Source organism: Aethalodelphis obliquidens, unplaced genomic scaffold, assembly GCF_003676395.1.
Source record: "Aethalodelphis obliquidens isolate GAN/ISIS:26980383/991018 unplaced genomic scaffold, ASM367639v1 scaffold32, whole genome shotgun sequence".
Taxonomy (NCBI): Eukaryota; Metazoa; Chordata; class Mammalia; order Artiodactyla; family Delphinidae; genus Aethalodelphis; species Aethalodelphis obliquidens.
The window spans coordinates 21,374,991-21,395,720 of record NW_020837976.1 but is presented as its reverse complement, the minus strand read 5'-3'; positions in this window follow the sequence as shown (position 1 = coordinate 21,395,720).

The window sequence follows — 20,730 nt, the reverse complement described above, 5'->3', positions numbered from 1 at the left end:
AAAAAAGAATGAAATTTTCCCTTTTGCAATAACATAGATGAACTTAGAGGGTATTAGGCTAAGTGAAATATGTTAGACAGAGAAAGACAAATACTGTAAGATACCACTTATATGTGGAATCTAAAAAAGTAAAAACTGGTGAACATAACAAGAAACAGGTTCACAGATAAAGAGAAAAAAACTAGTGGTTATCAGTAGGGAGACAGAAGGGGGAAAGTGCACAACAGGGGTAGGGAACTAAGAGGTACAAACTACTACATATAAAATAAATAAGCTAAAAGGATATATTATACAACACAGGGAATATAGCCAATATTTTATAATAACTATAAATGAAATATAACCTTTAAAAATTGTGAATCACTGTTTACACCTGAAAATTATATAATGTTGTACATCAACTATACTTTAATTAAAAAAGAGATGTTAAAAAAATTCAACAGAATTACAGCAAAAGGGGGACAAATAGAGAAATAGCCAAAACATATTTAATGGTCTGCTCTTATTCCTGGGATATTGAGCCAGGGTTGGCTGGATTACTGGGGATGTGACCTATTTCTTTTAATCATTATTGTCCTCTAACAGGAATGTGGGGTGTGTGTTGATATCTCCCAAATATCAAGGAGTGCATAAAAACCATAAGCAAATCTTATACAAGTTATATGAATTATCCAAAATAAGCAAATTCATAGAGACAGAAAGTTGATCAGTGGTTGCCAAGATATAGGGGAAGTAGGGATAAGGCATAACTGCTAATGGTTTTGAAATTTCTTTATGCAGTGATGAAAATGTTTTGGGCTTAGTGGCAATGGTTGCACAACTTTATAAATATACTAAAAAAAACTGAATTGTACATTTTAAAATGCTGAGTTTTATGGTATAATAATTAAATCTCAGTTGAATAAACAAAAATTTAAAACTATGGTAGTGGAACAAAATTTGCCATCCCAAAATGTGTCTCTTGGCATGAGAATTAATTTAAGCTAATTACATTTTAAGAAACAAAGATTCCTTAGCTGCCTAAAGAATCTAGATAAAGTGCCTTTTCCCAGAATAGAGCTATAACCAGAGATATCTGCAAAAATATTACCTAGGTGTGGTGGGGGTAACTAAAGATCAGAGTACTCTCTGTGTTTCATTGTCTCCTTATGGCCCAGGAAACTTTTTTTTTTCCATCTCCATGTGAATTTCCCTCCTCCCCTTGGAAATTTCAAATCACTACTGCGAACATTCTCTTTTGACTTTAGCTGAAGATGGTATTTAAGGTGAGTGTTTCAGCCATTTGGTGGGTTACTCAGTTTTCCTGGTTCTATCCCATGTATACATGTTATTAAACCCGTGTTTGATTTTCCTTTGTTAATCTGTCTCAGGTCAATTTAATTTTTAGACCAGCCAGAAGAACCTAGAAAGGTAGAAAAAAATTTCTTCCTCCCCAACAGCATCATAAGGAGCAGGCTAAACCAGACCAATTACTTCAGAACATCTGGGACACAGACTCAGGCATATAAGCAGAGAATAGTAATCTTAGCCTCTGCTCTTGCATTGACCTGCTTTTTCACATGGGAAAACCATGAAATCATAAAAAGTGAGAAGTGCAAAGGTTTTGTGACCCTTGTGTCAAGCCTTAACCTGACAGTACCCTCTTTAAAACTTACTGTAAAAAGTTTTGGGGTAACTCCAACACCAAAGAAATGTTAGTTTGTAATCAAGTCACTGTTCTTTACGTGCCATCATGGTCAACGCCATCATGGCCAACTGGCCTCCTGCTTTCACATCAACCTGGTATCTTCCTGTATTTGTTTTCCTATTAATCTATCTATCAACAGTTTTTATATGAATGCTTACACACTCTATCTTCTCCCTTTTGCATGCACTTTGGGTTTCAGCAGCTGTCATTTTTGGCTGAATGAGGAATAGTAGAACTGAACAATTTCAATCTGTGGATAAAACTCTTCTGGTTTCTATTTTGAAACAGCTTGAACTATCATACTCAACTATTTTTCCAATAATGTGATCACTGCTTATCTGACTTCCTCAGAAATGTGTTAAGATATGACATCATGTGACCTACATTAGCCTCTTCATATCTAACAGGGAGACAATAGTCTGACCTCATGGCTTCCTGGAGCTCCACATATAATAGGTTGTCTGATGTCAAATGCTTTGATATGCTCAATAACATCTGTATTATTAAACAAAATAATTCCTATTGCTTTCTCACTTATTGTTACCTAAATCTGCTATACAGAGAAGGGAAAATAATATGTTGTAGATGGTGTGAGAGGTGATGAATGTAAATAAATTATATTTTTGAAAGAATAAAGTTTAGGAGGACAATATCATTAAGTTAATGAAAATAATAGAAACAGGGAAGGATAGACTTCACTTATATCTGACAAAGGCAAAGTTCACTCCCCCAAAAGCATCTATATTACAATTTTATACTAAATGGAATAAAATAATGAAAAATGTATTTATAAAACAGTTTAGATATATTATGTACCTAGTTCATGAAAGTATTCAGAACACCACCTGCATTTAAGCTATTGTTCTACACTTACTAGTACACTGTTGGTATACTACTAAGTCATTCCTGTCTAGTCAATGTAAGTTCTCAAACATTTCTGCATGATTCTAATAGCAGGGCAGGAAAGAGTGGGGGCAATTCCATTATAATGACAACTGTTTGCACAATCCTTAGCAACATCTCAATTGGCAGTGTTGCCAGTAATTAGGACAATTCCTCAGTAGTGGTTTTGCTAAGAGTGGATTTGAGATAATATGATTTTTATATTTATTCACTAAAATTGAAAACTCAGTATCAGAAAAAAACATGTAGGGAGTTTTATATCAGTCTTTTAATTTTTTTAAATTTATTTATTTTAATTTATTTATTATTTTTGGCTATGTTAGGCCTTCATTGCTATGCGCCAGCTTTCTCTAGTTGCGGCGAGCAGGAGCTACTCTTCGTTGTGGTGAGTGGGTTTCTCATTGCCGTGGCTTCTCTTGTTGTGGAGCATGGGCTCTAGGCATACGGGCTTCAGTAGTTGTGGCTTGCGGGCTCTAGAGCGCAGGCTCAGTACTTGTGGCGCATGGGCTTAGTTGCTCCGCGACATGTGGGATCTTCCTGGACCAGGGCTCAAACCCATGTCCCCTGCAGTGGCAGGCAGATACTTGACCACTGTGCCACAAGGGAAGCCCTATATCAGTCTTTTTAAACCAAAGAAAGTGACAACAATTATTTCTCCATCCTCTTATGAGCCAGTTCTGCTCTAAAAAGGCCTTTTTGATAGAACATGGAGAAAACACTGACTCATGGGATGGACTGGAGATGAAGGACCTAATAATGTACTGAGAAATTCAGTTAAAAGGCTATATGATTACATACATATCTCATTAAAATTAAAAAAGAATTAAAAGGACAATGAAAATTCAAAATATATTTAGCTTCAAATAGTAAGAGATTGCTGAAAAACTAAAAACTGATCAAGCCTATATAACACAGAACTTGTAAGAGAGTCTGCATCTTGGATAAGAAAGAACATGCTTCATAAGAAGGATCATGTACTAGACTAAATATCATTTATTTATATGGTTTCTTTTGAAAGTTGATAACTTCTAGAAATTTTATTTACTACATATTTTTAAAATGTATAATACCACTGTTATTGATTTTTGTCTTTACTCCTCTACAAGAGTAGTTTTTATTGCTTTGCCAGGCAAAGGGGGTCACAGTGTGCTAATGCCCTCTTTTCTACTTCACCCAAAGCTCTGTCTCCATGTTTCTATACAGCACTGGTGAACAGAGGCAGAGTTTTGGCAACAACACTAAAAAACCTACGTGAGTAAACATGGATTTTGTTGTTAAGTGTTTCCCCTGATAGAATAAGCATGTTTATTTCAATCAGGCAGTTATAATATTATATATTTAATTAGGTTTATTTCTGTGATTATTTTGTATTAAGTGTGATATTTCTTAACTTCTGGTCTTTTATTCTTTTTTTTTTAAAAGCATACATTTTATTTTATTTTCAGACTTGTGCAATGATTCATTTTATCTTATTTGTTAGGGATTGTGTTTATAAGATGAGCAAGCTACATAGAGCGTATCTGAAATATGTATATATATAACTTATTCATTTTGTTGTAAATCAGAAACTAACACACCATTGTAAAGAAATTATACTCCAATAAAGATGTTAAAAAAAAGTAAAAAAGATAAAAAAATGTGGAAAAACCAATGAAGCTTTAACAAGAGCAGAGTTGCTCTGAGAATTCTAAGCTCCCAAAGTAGGCAGGATTCTCTGACTTTCTCATTTCCTTTCCTATGCTTTGGTGTATAGCTGTGTCTTGAGGTGAAATGAAGAGGAAAGTGAAGGGCTAGAGGGTAACTTGGGAGAAGTGTTCTCCTATCAGAATGTTTTGCATACTTTAGGTTTGTTCCAGTTGATTAAGCAATCCCCCAAATAAAGTATTTTTCTCTTGAATTTTCTCTTATTAAGATGACCACATAATTTATCATCCAAATCAGACATTTTTCAGGATATAAAGGATGTATTAATAAACAACCAAGACAAGTCAAGCATAATCCAGGACTCCTTGGGCAAACTGGAATATTCCTTAGTTTGCATTCTGCCCAGGCCCATTAGCTAGAGCACATATACACTTCCTGTACTTGTATTTTCTGTCCTGACTTACATTCTCACCCTCCCATCTGATGCAGCTTTCTTAGACTGATAATTCAATAATAAGAGGCCTGTTTGTCATGACCCTAAAACCTGTCATGCTGGTAATTTACACTAAATGACAAACCCTTCCATGCTCCTGTTGACTTCAGACTATCATTGAGGAAGATCAGATATCAAAGAGTAATTTACCTGAGTGTAAATTCATAGTAGCCAAACCTCCTCTAACCAAGCTCTCTAATGCCTTTGAACATATGAACAACATGTCAGGCTATTGAATGTGTGTGTGTATATATATATATATGTAAAATACCTGGAGGAGTTATTTAGTTCAGGAATTTAGTTATAGGACAAAACCCAAAACCTCTAGGAAAAGGACTACATACATTTTATTCTTCTGTTTACTTAAGTACATTTTATATATGGCTATTATGAACATTGAACAGAGGTGTTCTGTATTAATCCTCAGTTCTTCTGCATTTCACTGTCCTGATCCAGTTCAAGCTATACTTTATCCACATGCTACTGACCCTCTTTTGTATGTCTAATTCCTTTGCCTGCCTCATGTTTACTATGCTGGAATAGTGGCAGTGTTGCTGATTCAGACCTCACTCTCGGTACAGAAAATCCTTCATTTTTATATCTGTGCCTTTTAAATTTCCTATTAAGTGCAATCTTCATTAGTGGTTTCTAAGGAGCTTCTTCCCTCTAACATGCTGTGCACATTGAGTCATGAAATGTCACAGAGGGTAACAAACGTCAATACAGGAAATTCAAATCAAATTCCACTTTCTTAATGTGTTCAGCCATGGGAAATTAAAGATTCATTTATTGAATTGTAAAGAATCAACTGATCACAACATTCACAGTTTGACTGGGATTCCACAAATGGATTAATCAATCCAGCTGTCAACCTTGTTTTCATGACAAAGGAATTTAGTTTGCTCTCATGTGTCTTCTTTCCAAATGGAACTACTTAGTGATTCACTGTCTATGCAACTCAATTTCCAGCTAACTTGTCTTTAAGAATATTCTTGTGTGCTCCTGCAGGGTCAGTTTCCTCTATATCCACATGTCTAAATTATATTCCTAGGTCAAGAAGTAATGCAAATCTAGCTCTTCCATGAATCACTCTCAGATCTGTTGAGTTGGAAATTCTGTAGTGTCTCCTTATATTCATAGTTATATTTTTTATATTAAAATATAAGAGAGTGAGAAGGCTGAGAGACCCCTTCTCTTCCTTGACCCATGTCATTTCCGGTCTTGCCAAACAAAGAAAGTCTATAACAAAGATGGAAAAAAAATAAGAAAGGCTGTCTTCTTTTGTGCTTCTAACAGCTTAGGTCAGGAAATTTAAGGGTGTTAAGGGATGGTCAGGGCTCATTTTGAACAGGCATTTTTTTTTTTTTATCTTTGGATCTTAACTGACTGACTGATTCCTCTTTCATTTGCATCTCTTTTGAACTGGCAGAGTACTTTATCTTAAACCTTCTGTAGCAATAATTATATTTTTGAGATTTTAGGTCAATATTATCCTTGGTCATTCCAGTTCCTAGTTGTTTCAAAACTCCCTTAATGAGAACAAAGTTGACAAAATTCAGTTTGAAGAACTTCTTTACTATTTAGCAAGGATAGTCAGTTCTATCCCTAAAATAATATCCCTTAAAATTAATAATTTTGTTAATAATAGGTAATAATATTCACATATTAGCAAATAACAAAATAACTAGTTTTTAACCAATGGAATCTCTCTGAAGTAAAGTATACTACACATGATTAAGTAGAGCATTTAAACAATCTACCTTATAAATTAGTTTAATAACTGATAGGAAATGTTAGACTCACTGAATTTTAAAAGAGAGTAGAAGAATTCCTGAACACAAGAATTTTACTGAGTGTTTAATAGAGTTGTAACAGACTTACTGGAAAGATGGGATATAGAAAGATATTGGCTACGTTAGGGACTTTCAAAGTGGGTCCTAGACCAGCAGTATCAGTATCACCTGGGAATTAGTTAGAAGTGCAAATTCTGGGGCTCTGCAATCTGTGTGAAGAAGTTCTCTGGGTAATGTTGATGCATGCTAGAGTTTCCAAACCACTGGCCTATATTAGGAGTTTGCTAAAACTTGACTTTTTGATACTATTGCCATAATGGCTTACAAGTTTTTACCCCTTTAGACAAACTTTCTATATTCTTTCATAATGTCCACATATCATGGTCAGTTTATTTAATTTTATATTTGAAAAACTTTAGTTTTTTTTTTTGAGGCTAATGTGTGATTACATAAAATGTGTGTCCAAAGTATACATAGCATTTAACATTTGCTTCTGTATGATTTTTTAAAAAGAACTAAGAGTTAAATAAAAACATTTCCAAATCAGTGCTTTTTTGTCTACAACAAACCCATTTATCTGATATCCCCTTTTCTGTGTTTTCTCATGCAAATATTTCAAATGGTATAATGAGCATAATATCTGTCAAAAATATTTTGACTAATTTTTTTTATTTGTTGATAAACTGATTTGTTCTTACTGTCAGATATGCTCTATGTAGCTTGCTCATCTTATAAACACAATCCTTAACAAATGAGATAAAATGAATCATTGCACAAGTCTGAAAATAAAATAAAATGTATGCTTTAAAAAAAAAAAAGAATAAAAGACCAGAAGTTAAGAAAGATCACACTTAATACAAAATAATCACAAAAATAAACCTAATTAAATATAACATTATAACTGCCTGATTGAAATAAACATGTTTATTCTGTCAGGGGAAACACTTAACAAAAAAATCCATGTTTACTCACGTAGGTTTTGTAGTGTTGTTGCCAAAACTCGGTCTCTGTTCACCAGTGCTGTATAGAAACATGGAGACAGAGCTTTGGGTGAAGTAGAAAAGAGTAGTTTTTATTGCTTTGCCAGGCAAAGGGGGCCACAGTGTGCTAATGCCCTCAAGACTGTGTGACCCACACTGGAGTGGGTAGTGAGGAATTTTATAGTGTTCAAGGAGCAGGGTGTAATTCTCGGATTGGCTGACATCAAGGTGAAGTTTTAATCATCATCAAACTTTTGGTTTCAACTGGTCTAGTGTCTATGTGCTTGTGGTCAGCAGTTTTCATCTGGTGGGGATCTGTTTCCTGTAAAAACAACTTAGGAATATGTGTCAGGCCTTTATCTACATCTTTCAGGGAACTGGGAGTTCAGTAATTCTGCAATGTGACAGAATTATAGTCCAAATTGTTACCAATTCCCCAGCCCAACAGCTATTCTTTGTTTCTACATCTTCACATTTCCTAATCATCAACGCTTGAGCCAGCATTTTACTTCAAAAGACAAGGACACAGGGGCTTGTACACAGTTTCAGTGTCAAAAACATATGCCCATTTCACGCAGTGTTTTTGCCCAAATTCTCAGAGTTATGATCAGCCTGCAGTGTTTTAATAGAAGGAATATTTCCTAGTCTTCTTTGCCTCTTCAAAGGAGAATTATGACCTAAATGAGTGTTATACTTATATCCCAACATTTTCTCTCCCAGGGGACAAGAAAAGAAGTTAAAAACAAACAAACAAAGAAAACTAGATTCACTCATTGGCCATGCATGTTTGTAGAATAGGATTACCATTTGCAGAATATCTGTTAGGGAATTGATACAACGAGCAGTTTAAGTTAATGTTAAATGGTCAGTGACATAAATGTACCTATGAAATATTTAATCTAAACAAGTGTTAAAGTCATCAGATGGAAAAAATTACATTTGAGAAAAAAACAATGTTAGATAATAATCTACCACATTCAATAATATAACTATTAAGGAAAATGTTGAGAAATGCTATTTTATAAACAAAAGAGAACAAAACACAAACACTAATGCTTGAGTTTTAGTAGTATGCAATAATTAAAATAATCACTCTCAAAACTCCTTTAATTATTGTAACTGCCTTCTCACCTCTCCTAAGAAGGCTTAATGGAGAGAGACTTTCCAGAGTGATATAATCTCTCTCCTAGGATGATTGAAAATATTGGCTCTTATAAATTATATATTTTCATGGAAATATGTGTGATCCAGTAATGCATCCTTTAAGTGTTTGAGCTGAAAGGATTCTTAGCATCTCAGAAGCTCAGAATAGAGCCCCCAAAGTGGTGACTTGTGGGCATACCTTCCCCCGTCCATATAGGGTTTGTTTGTTTGAAGAGTTAATGTTAAACAACACCAACAGAAAATCTGTTTTGAATCTTTTCTCAGTCTTAATATCAGGAGATTTCTCACAAAAATCCAGAATTCTGGCCCTCCCTATCCTACCACGTGAACATAGTACATTGAGGCTGATGGAGTCTGCCTTATTGAGATGTGTACTTGCTCTTCAAATCACAAGTGCCCACTTGACCAACACCCATTCCTCAGACTCAGTGATCACCTGCCCTGTTCTATGCATAGCCCAGAGATTAGGGGATATAGCTGCAAATAAAAGGGAAATATATCTCTAACCTTAGTAAGCTTACATTGTAGTAGAGGAGACAGACAATAAAATGACATATATAAACAACCAAACTCAATGGTCTGTTAGATGAAATGGAAACTATGGAGAAAAAATTAGCTTGGAGTGTGTGTGTGTGTGTGTGTGTGTGTGTGTGTGTGTGTGTGTGTGTGTTAGGAGGGGATGACTAATAAGGCAGTCAGAGAAGGTTTTTCTGGAAGGTAACATTTGAATAAAGCCCTGAAAGAGATGAGGGGGTGTGCCATGTGGACATTTGCAGGCAGAATGACCAGGTAGTACTACAGCCTTGAGGCAAGAGCTTGACCAGTGCATTTGAGGCACAGAGAAGAGACCAGCATGGCTGGAGTTGGATGAACAAGAAGAATATAATAAGACACATGACCAGACATGCAATGGATGAGGGACAGTCTGCATAAGAACTTGTGGCCCATTGTCAAGACACTGTCATTTCCACTAAATGACATGGAGAGCCAATAGCCAGTTCTGAGCAAGGAAGGGACCTGATCTGGGTTTCATTTAAGAGGCTCACTCTGAACACTGTGTTGATAACAGACCTTGGAGGAAGGAACAAATGTAAGACCAAGAAGAGCAGCTGGGAGGTTACTGCAATAAAGTAAGTCAGAGGAGATGGTGACTTGCACCAAGTTGGTATCAGTGGTAAAAGAAATTTGTTGGATTATGGGTATATCTTGAAGGCAGAACTGACAAAATTTGCTAATAGATTTAATGTGAGGTACAGAAAAACAAAGAGAGAAAAGTCAAGGATGACTCCATAATATAGAACCAAAGCAACAGGAAGTTAAAGTGACAGTTAACTAAGAAGAAGAAGACTACATGAGCAGTGACATCCAATTGAATATTAAGTATACTAGAAGGCAATTCACTGGATTCCTAGGCAGAGAGTTCAGATGCTGAGAGTCGATCCTTCCTCTACTCTCCCAATGATAGGACTCATATATAGAAGGAGTTGAGACCTCACAGCATTATCTAGTCTGTGCACCAGAGAAAAGGAGCTCATATGCCAAGCCATATCAAGAAGTTGTTACATAATTAATTGTTACTTCTAGGGATTGTTTCTACTTTGAAAAAGACAAATGGTAAACCAGTGTAAGTATTTGATATATTCATTATTTTGTTAACTTGAGCAATTCAGATAATAACTCTAAAAAGACATCTAAGTAGTTACATTTAAAATGATGCTTCAAGGATTTGAGTACCAGTAAGAAAATTGCTTATTTTTTTTATAAACTGATAAATGGAAATGAGAAAAATAAAAGTACCTGTCACAATAATCCCAGTTCTGACACCAACTACCTATGTAACTTTGACATGTTACTTAACCTCTCAGTTTCTTAATTTCTCTTCTCTTTAGTTTCTTAGTCCCTCTTTCATAAGGTTGTTCTTAAAATTAAGTGAAAAAATATGTACGTAGTCACAGAATAACACCTGACTAATAATAATACAATAGTATCACTGTATTGTAATGTTTAGTAATGTTAGTACTTAATTCTATCTAAACGTGCTAGATATTAGTGGTATTTTAAAGCAAAAAATAAAATATTACATTTGTCTAACACTTTTTCCCCATAGGAAATTCATTCACAAAAATCGTGTTTGTTAGGAAGGGTAGAGATCCTCATCACCCGTTCTGAAAATGAAGAAACTGGGCCTAAGAGGACTATTACTTACTCAAGATTACATAATGAGTTGGTGGCAGAGTTTCTGTTCTTTCAAAGAGACCCTATTTCCCATGGAAGATCCTGCAATGTGGGACTGCGGTGTTCTGAGACTGTTCTTCAAGTTCTGATTATTTATTGGTGATTGATATGGCCAACATTGTAAATGGGTATGTGAGTAACAAAAACAATGAATTCAAGGAAAGTATTTTTAGAAAAATTTGTTTACATGCCTTATTCTGGTTTTACTTGTATTGTTTTAAGGAATTCATTACCCTTTGCTAATCAATCAATTCATATTATATCTATGACCAGAAAACACTGAAAGCTTCATCCCTCCTAGGAAACATACTTGCTTGTAAACAGAAACTTTTGATTCTTTAACTCAGAAGAATAAGTAATTCTAATGGGGGGGAGGTCATTGAGAATGGCTTTTAGTGTCCCTTAAATCACAGCAGGTTGACAGTTTCCTATCCTAAGGAAATCGTGCAGCCAGTCTATATTCTTTCATAACAGAAGCTCTTGGTTCTCACCATACAAATCTGCTTACAAAAATGATATACAGCCATTGCTCATTTCTCTTTTGCTTCTGTAGTCTCAGTCTAGATATACCTTTCCCCACATTCAAGATCAAACTTTTCCTTTTCTCCCTTGGATGTGGTTTAAAACTTCCCTTATGCTGAATAATGTCTGTAAGCCAAATATATATGTTAGCAGCCTGAGTGTCAAGCCTGATGGAATTAATGCAATTTTCCAAGATAAAACTAGGAATAAATGGGACCCTGGTTTACACTATCAGAGGGTTGCATTCAAAGGCTTAGGCTAGTGGGATTTTGTACAATGAAATAAATGGCATTGCTGCTCTTAGAGTCAGCAAATTGACCAATGCACAAGAATTACTGTCAGATGAAGTTAAATTCAAATCATCATCCTTCCACTCACTGCATATGACCTTGGTCAAAGTATGTAATATTATTCCTGAGCTTCATTTCCCTAATATATACCTTTAAATATTGTTGTATTAAAGAAAAAACTCATGAAAGAGCCATATAAACTGTAAAGGACTTTGTATAAAGTGTGATTCTTCATTTCCTTAACAAATGTTTGTGGAGGGCCTAATAAGTGCAAGGCAAAGGCAACTTACCAGCTAGCCCACATTGCAGTAGAGAGTGTAGAACAGATATATATATATATATATATATATATATATATATATATATATATATATCTCAAGAAAATCAGAAGTAGTCTATCATGTGTGTTACTAATAACTTTTATTAGAGTAGGTTAATATTTCTCTTGATCTTTTTGCCTAAATATAAATAGAATATTTTTCATTGTAGTATCATCCTTCAGTTGATAATGCTAAATTCTAACACTGGAGTAGACAGTTGGCTATTTGTGGAAACAAAATCATCTCCTAAAGTGTGCTTTAAAGTTGAAAATTGGTTATCTTGTGAGGTCTTCTTTTAACAACTTTGAAGGTGTTGGGAGCAGGGAGAAAGGGCTTGCAAATTTCAGAAAAACCTACCAAATGTGTTAATATTTACTGAATCCTGAAATCTAGGTAAAAAAAGACTTATTTTATAGTGTCATTTTTTTAATTCCCCATCTAGAAATCTCATGAAATACATGAGTTCACACTTATTCAGTTTCATTGCAAATATTTCTGGGACTGGCATTTCTACCAAAAGACCTTCTGCATGTGTTCTTAAAAGTCCCTTGTTTTTACTTTCCTTAATTGTTCTTCTCCCATTATTGTGTCCCCTCAGTCACACTCAATGCATCATCTCCCTTCTCATTTATAGCTTTCAAATATCAAATTTCAAACATCTATTGTGTCAAGTGGAGCACAGCTACTTTTACCTTTCTCTCACATCAGTCATGTTACCTCTGTGTTAAATACTGAATTCTTGGAATACCTTGATGACCTATATTTGAACACCTTTCCATTTTTCTACTCTGTACCTGATGCTGAGGTTTTGTCAACACAAGGCAATTTTCTACAACCATTGGAGTCATCTGTTAGAGGTAGAATACTCTTCAGTCCTGGGCCTTGTCTTACATTTGCGTCTCAAATAACCATGGCCAATCCTTTGCTTCTTGAAGGGTTTTGTTTATCCTATTACTTCCTAAAGTAGTCACAATTACTATTTCCTGCATTCTTGATATGATAAGATTGGATTAGCTATTATTTGTCCCTAATGCTTTTTTCTCTCTGTTGTTCACAAATTTGTGTATCTCCTTGAGATAGTCCATCTTTGTCTTATGAACTCTCTTTCCTATTCAATCTAGATTTGAGAAAATTGAATCCAACCCTGAGATATGTAGAGCAGGAAGCTTTGTGGTTAGTTGATAACTAAATCAGCTTTGAAGATGGTTTTGATGTTCTCCAGAGCACATCTCTTATTTATCTTCTTTTTCTCTCCAACTTACCTCTTAATCCATGTGTGCCAGACTGCTTGCCACAATATTGCTAGGAGAGTCAGGCTCTTATCACCCACCTTGTCAGCTTCTCTGATATACCTCTAAAGTTCAAATAACATAAAACATAATTTTAGGATCACTCTGATAATAGTATTCTCAGCCTAGGTGAACATGTTTTCAAGGACTTTTGCTAAAAAAATTGATGGCCAAATTTTTCAGTAATAAAACATTGAAATTAGGATTTGTTATTTTGGTTTCCACGAACATGGAAAAAAATGATATGAGGGAAATAGCTAGTAATTTTTAGTGGTAAATCACTTTAGAACCAAACATAAGACATATTTTACACATTATATCATTTAATCTACATGTTGGTGGTATTAGAGAGGCATTGATTTTCTGTATTCCAGATGAAGAAACAGATGGAGAGAGAAATGAAAAACTTGTGCAGCAAATTAAAAGTTATGTTTATGGGGCTCTTAAGTCATGGTCTCTTCATTATATCACCTGTACTCTGTCCTTGATATGGAGTTGGAGTGGCAAGACTGCCACATGTAATGGAAGAACATATACTTAGGTGTGTAATTAATGTTCTAAGTGTGATAGTTCGTAAAAGATGGAGATCACAAAGTGGTGAGGAGTCAGGAAAAGTGTCTGGGAGGTTAGAAAAATTTGTAATGTCTCTGATTTTTCACTTCAGTAGTCTAAATCTTCTGAAAATGGTCTATATTTATGAGTTCCCTAAACTAAAAAAAATCCTCTTGTACTTTTTGTGTTGTTTTGAATTCTTAAAAGTAAACTTCCTAATATTGTTCAGCATAACTGAAAATGTGTCTTCTATTTTGTTACGACAAAAGCTGGTTGGGAAATGGAAATTTATACACATCCTGACAGCTTCGTAAGTTAAATGAAAATGCACCTGATAGTGTGACTTTTAAAGTATCATTCATTTATTAGTTATTCAGAACATGCTATTGTCTAATATTATATATCAGAGACTCTTGTGTGAAGGCTATCATGATGAACACACTCGACAAGCCTTCTGCCTTCTTGGATCTTAGAGTCCAGCAGTGTACCACAGACAATGGCAGTAACACTGTTTATTATGTGTTATGATAAGTTAGCCCAAATCATGATGACACTTAACTAGCCCTGAGGCATTAGTATACACTGAAATCTAAAAGACTTTCAGGCAGCAGACTTCTGTAAAAAAGAAAGAGAGAAAGAGGTGTTTGCACTAGGGATGATGTAAGGGATTCCATTAGTATAATACATTTCCCACCTGAGCAGGGTTCTCATTTATTCATCCCTGTTCTGCTCTACTGTCTTGTGAAGCAGTTCAGAATTACCTCAGCATCTGTTATGCTGTCCCTATTGAGGCTTTAAAACCCACATCTGGATATCCCCCATCTAGACTTTCCACCTCCCTTAAAAGGATCATCAGGGATTTGAGCTAAGGTGAAGGAAAGGAGTGCCACTTGTCCCAGATATTCCTTTATTTAATTATTCTGATAAACACCCCCTGGCCCACTGTTTTTCTATGTGCTAGGAACTTAGTGTTTAAAAACTACTAAGACTACACTAGGAAGCCTTCCAATAATCTGTTCTTGTTTTGTTTTGTTTCACCTTTAATCTCCTAGAAAATTTAAGGTACTGTTTTTGTTATTTTGTTTTCTAATGGTATATATTTAAGAAAAAAATCTGGGATTACAAATGTATTTTGAGGTGGGGGGAAGAATGGGGAAATTGTCTACCATCATAAAGAGCAAATTTTCAATTTTAAAATATTGCTTCAATAGAGATGGTTTTAGAAAAGGATTGCTTCAAATTTCTAAATATACTGGGCACCAAAGTGCATTCTTAAAATAATAAAGCTGATATGTTAGATGAGAAATATACTAGTATGTATGCTTTTTCGTTAACTACTGAAACTGATGATTCATATGAACTATTATCTTCCCCATTGAATCCATTTTCAGGCATCTCACAAACAACACTATGACAGTAGCCAACTTTGATAGTTTTAAAACTCAGTTTTCCTCATTATCTTACCTTTTCCCATTATCTTCATATTTTTACTGGCTTTTTAACCTCATGTTATTAACTATTAACCTGTTTTTTGGAATATTTACAGTTGAATATGTAATTTTTAAATTATTACATTTTAAATACCTAGATGAAGATTATTCTAAAATCACCAAATTAGTATTTTAAAACTTTTATGTTATTGAGGAACTAACTGAGTCTAAAAGTGGAATAAAGCACAATTACATTTGTATAACCAAATTATTTGGTAAAGCAGTTACTGCAGAAAGTTGAAATAATTTGGGGCAAACAATAACTTTTATGTATTCAAAAAATTAATATATTGGTATATAAGGTTGCAAAATTATTTTTTAAAAGAGAGAGAGATTGGCTGATTTGAGGACAAAAATTTTACTGATTTTACTTGTGTAGACATGTTCCCTAAAAGTTTAAATTTTCAAAATTTTTTCCTACAGATTTTATTAAAACTTGATCAGTTAAAATGTATTCTTATATGTCTTCAAAAATCCTGTAGTGTTAGAAGCATCCTTATTATCACTGTTCCAGAACACGGACATTCTCCGAGGACCAAGTATAAAAATGTATTTACTTGAAATGACATTTATTCATTCAAACAGCAACAATTTAATCGAAATTTCCATCTACCCAAAATCTACTAGGCAATATAAACATTAAGTACAGTTTAAGCCTTGATGTTGACTCTCATAAATGTTTAAAATCTACTTGATAACACAAATCTAACTCACTTAAATAACAACAACATGCTAAGATAGAACTGATAATTTTTGAGACTCATAAGTGATGAAAATATATAAAACAGAACAATTATTAATAAGGGCTGGGCCCATTAGGCATAAATGCATAAGAGAAGAAAAAATGGGGGTGAGGCCAAGATGGCAGAGTAGGAAGACCCTGAGCTCACCTCCTCCTATAGGCACACCAAAATTACAATTATTTACAGAGAAACTGTTGACAAAAAAGACTAGAAGACTACAGAAAAGATCTCTACAACTAAACATATAAATAAGGAACCATGATAAGATGAGTAGTAGTAGAGGAGAGGTACAGTCGAGACCCATACCAGCAGATGGGTGATCCACAAACAGGATTATTACAAGTGCAGAGGTTTTCCCTAGCAACAAGTTATCCAAGCCCCACAGAGCTCTCAAGCTCAGAGGTTCTGCACCAAGAAGACAAGCCCCCTGAATGTTTGCCTTTGAAGGCCAGTGGGACTTACGTTTAGAAGAGCCAGAGGGTTGTGGGAAATAGAGAATCTACTTTTAAAGGAGACATACAAAATATCACATCCTCTGGGACCCAAGGCAGAAGCAGTATTTTGAGAGAAGCCTGGGTCAGCCTCACCTGCTGATCTTGGAGAGCCTCCCAGAGAGGAAGGAGGTAAATGAACCACACCGTTGGGACATAGACACTGGAGACAACAGTTCTGGGGAGATCCTTCTACCATGAAGACACTGGTCCTGGCAAGCACCATTTTGGAATCTTCTCTCTCACTTATTAGCACCATGATGTGGGCAGGCCTGTTGGCACCAGTACTGGGACACATTGGGCCAAGAAACAAGCCAAGTGGAGACACAGCTCCATCAACAACAGGCTGGCTGCCTTAAGACCTCTTCAGCCAGCAGCTGCCTTGGAACATGACCTTTCTCACCATAGGGTCAATGACCCAACCCCCCACACCAGTGTGCCAGCTCTAGCCCTGAGGTACCCAGAGCCCAGAAGCTGGAGACCTCAGGACATGGCTTGGCCCACAAGTGAGCAAGAACTAACCTATAGACCAGCCTCACCTACGAGTGGAGAAGAAACATCAGCTCCAGGACTGGCAGGGCCCCAGTCCTGTCAAACACTGAACAAACACACCAACTGCAGGATCCTCAGGGACCTGCATCCAGAGACCTCCAGAGACCAGGACCACCCACCAATGAGTGGACTCTAGCCCCAGGAACCACTTGGCCTTGGCCTTGTTCATTAGAGGGACAACACCAACTCCAGGACCCCCAAGCCCTTCAGCTAAAGATCACAGGACATGGCTTTGCCTACCAATAGGCCAGCACTAGGCTCAGGACATGGCCTAACCCACCAGTGGTAGACACCAACACCAGGATCACTGTAGCTCTGTAGCTTGCTATGTCAGGATGCAGCCCACATACCAGCAGGCAGGCACTAGCCCCAGGACCCCAAGGGCAACAGCCCCACACAACTGCAGCTTGACACCAGTAGTAAGACAATTTGGACCCCTCAGACAGCTGTCCTAAGATCCAGCCCTACTCACCACTGGGCAAATACCAGGTTTGAGCCACTCTGGACCACACAGCCAGCTGTGTCAGGAACAATCCCTGCCCTCTAGCAGGTCAATGTTAGATCCAGGACCACCAAGACCTGCAACCACCCAGCTCTGAACATAGCTACACAAAGAAGTGGGTCAGTACTAGCCCTGGGACAACCCAGGGCCCACCCAGTAACAGCCAGCAGTCTCCACACAAGGCAAGGTCTGGCAACCAATGACTGGAGGCCAGCACCACCTGCCAGATCATCCAGAGTAGTCAGCCCACCACAAAGCAAAGGCTCACACAACCAACACAGGTGTACCACTAGAGAATATAGCTCTGATGACCAGAAGAGAATACACAGCTGGGATGCATAGGATGTCTTCTATGAAAGGCCAATTCTCAAAGGTTGGATAATGTAACCAACCTACCAAATACATAGCAATAAAAACAGCAAATTCAATAAAATTAGGTGACAGAGAAATGTATTAAAAGTAAAGGAACAAGATAAAACCCAAGAAGAACTAAGTGAAATAGGTATAGGAAATCAACTCAATAAAGATTTCAATGTAATGAATGTAAAAATGTTCAAAGATCTCAGGAGAAGAATAAATGAATAGAGGGAGAAGTAAGACATTTTTAACAAAGGGTTAGAAAGTATAAAGAAAAAACAGAGATAAAAATTACAATAAGTGAAATACAAAATACACAAGAAGGGATTTACAATAGATTAGTTGGTACAGAGGAATGGATGAGAGAGCTGGAAGACAGAGTAGTGTAAATCACTGAAGCAGAATAGAAAAAGAAAAAAAATTTAAAAAAGAATGAAAAGAAAAATAAAAAGAAAAGCTTAAGAAATTTAGGGACAACATCAATGGCACTAACATTCACATTATAGAGATCCCAGTAGGAGAAGAGAGAGAAAGGGACAAAGAACATATTTGAAAACTGCTCTAACATGGGATAGGAAACAGACATCCAATTCCAGCAAGTACAGAGATTCTCCAAAGAATCAACTTAAAGAGGACCACACTAAGATACATTGAAAGTAAAACAGTAAAAACTAAAATTAAAGAGAGAATATTAAAAGCTACAAGGGAAAAGCAACAAATTTCCTGCAAGAGAACTCCAATAAGCTATCAGCTGGCTTTTGAGCAGAAACTCTGCAGGCCAGAAGAGAGTGGCACAATGTACCTAAAGTGATGAAAGAAAAAAAACCTACAACCAATAATCTCTCCTCAGCAAGACATTCATTCAGACTTGATAAAGAGATCAAATTTTTATAGACAAGCAAAAGCTAAAAGAGTTCAGCACCACAGAACCAAATTTATAAAAAATGCTAAAGGGACTTCTTTAAGAAAAAAAATACAGAAAAAAAAGCTGAGGGGTAAAGGCAAATATACAGTAAAGATAATAAATCAACAATGTATAAAGCTAATAGAAAGGTTAAGTCGAAAGTAGTATAATTACCTGTTTCTGTAATAAGTAGTTAAGGGATACACAAAACAAAAAGATGTTAAATATGATGTCAAAACCAGGACCAGGAAGTGTGGGTGAGGGAGAAGTAAAAATAAAGGGAGGGTTGTTAAAATGAATTTGAACTTAAGAGATCAGCAATTTAAAATAATCATATATATATATAGAGAGAGAAAATTGCTATATATAAGCATAATAGTAACCAGAAACTATAATCAATAATAAATACACCAACAAAAAAGAGAAATGAATTCAAACATAACACTAAAGACAGTCATCAAATCACAAGGGAAGACAGCAAAAAAGAAAGGAACAACAAAAACAACAACAAAAAACTCTACAAAAAAATCCAAAAAATTAACAAAATGACATGTGTATACTTATTAATAATTACTTTAAATGTAAGTGGACTAAATGCTCCAATCAAAAGATATAGAGGGCTTCCCTGGTGGCACAGTGGTTCAGAGTCTGCCTGCCAATGCAGGGGACATGGGTTCATGCCTCAGTCTGGGAAGATGTCACATGTCACCGAGCGGCTGGGCCCATGAGCCATGGCCACTGAGCCTGTGTGTCCGGAGCCTGTGCTCCACAATGAGAGAGGCCACAACAGTGAGAGGCCCACATACTGAAAAAAAAAAAAAAAGACGTAGAGTGGTTGAATGAGCACAAAAACAAAACCAAAATATATGCTACTTACAAAAGACTCACTTCAGATCTAAACAAACATATAGACTTAAAATGAGAGGATGGAAAAATATATTCCATGCAAATGGAAATGAAAAAAAAGTTGGGTTAGCAATACTTAAAACAGACAAAATAGACTTAAAAACAAAGTCTCTAACAGGAGACAAAGAAGAACATTACATAATGATTAAGGGATCAATCTATCAAGAAGAGATAACAGTTTTAAATATATATGCAACCAACATAGGCACACCTAAATACACAAAACAAGTATTACAGACATAAAGGGAGAAATTGACAGTAACACAATAACATTAGGGTACTTTAACACCCCACTTACTAAGTGGACATATCATCCAAACAAAAAATCAGTAAGAAACACTGGCCTTAAACAATATATTGTCCAAAAGAACTTTATATATATATATATTATATATAACATTCCGACCAAAAGCAATAGAATACACATTCTTTTCCAGTGTACATGGAACATTCTCCAGGATAGATCACACTCTAGGCCACAAAACAAGCCTCAGTAAATTTAAGAAAATTGAAATCGTATCAAGAATCTTTTCCAGACACAATATTATGAGACTAGAAACCAACTACAAGAAACAAACAGCAAAAAATACACAAATATGTGGAGGCTAAACTAAACACTATTAAACAACCATAGGTCACTGAAGAAATAAAAATAATAAAAAGCACCTGGAGACAAATGAAAATGAAAACATAGTTATATAAAATCTATGAGATGCAGCAAAACTGTACTAAGAGGGAAGTTTATAGTGATAAAGTTCTACCTCAGGAAACAAGAAAAATCTCAAATTAGCAACCTAAGTTTATACCTACAAGAACCAGATTAAGAAGAACAAACAAAACCAAAAGTTAGTAGAATAAGAGAAATCAGAAATATCAGAGCAGAAATAAATGAAATAGAGTTTCAAACAACAGT